We start from the raw sequence: 624 nt of genomic DNA on the forward strand, positions 1-624 counted from the left end.
AAATAAAGAAGTATAGCAAACAATTATCTCTTCTAGTTACAAACTCTGTACTAATTTGCTGCTTGCTATAGGTTGCTAAGCCTTGTCAAATTTTGCATGTGGAAGATGTAAAACAAAATATTTTTTTAGGTTTTATATATACATTTTGCAATAACCAAAAATCATGAATTGCTATATCAATACTATAGAATTCCACTATAATTTATCAAGCTTAGTAACTAAGATGGATTTGTGTCTAAAAAAAATTTGAAATTTCGAGCTCTCTAAAGTCTTATCTTACTGCTTGGAATCTAGCATGAAAAGAATGAGTTTGCTACCTGAATACTTCAAAGCCAGTAGGGGGACATTCTGAGCTTTTGAATGGTTATTCACACATTGATAGAAGTAAGTGTATGTAAGCGTTTTCAAAAATGGAAAGACGTGGGCAGAGCCACTGTGTTTGATTCAGTAAATGTAGTGATATTTCAGCAAATAGATAAGATAGGAGGTTCTTATTTTATATTCTAGCTTGTCAATATTGGTAATTTGAGTTCGTAATTCGTAAGAAAATATAAGACTTTATATTTGGATATCACTTACATCTAATTTGAACCAATGCTGCATTCAACATACTATGTGACACAC

At 30.9% G+C, this 624-nt stretch overlaps 1 protein-coding gene across 2 annotated transcripts in view; it reads left to right on the forward strand.

Annotated features, from left to right (window-relative positions):
• LOC106462128 (mRNA turnover protein 4 homolog) overlaps nt 1-624 on the forward strand; it is a 17,182-nt gene that overhangs the window by 10,219 nt on the left and 6,339 nt on the right. The gene's annotated exons all lie outside the window — the stretch shown is intronic.

The sequence above is a fragment of the Limulus polyphemus genome, unplaced genomic scaffold, assembly GCF_000517525.1.
Source record: "Limulus polyphemus unplaced genomic scaffold, Limulus_polyphemus-2.1.2 Scaffold1099, whole genome shotgun sequence".
Lineage (NCBI taxonomy): Eukaryota > Metazoa > Arthropoda > Merostomata > Xiphosura > Limulidae > Limulus > Limulus polyphemus.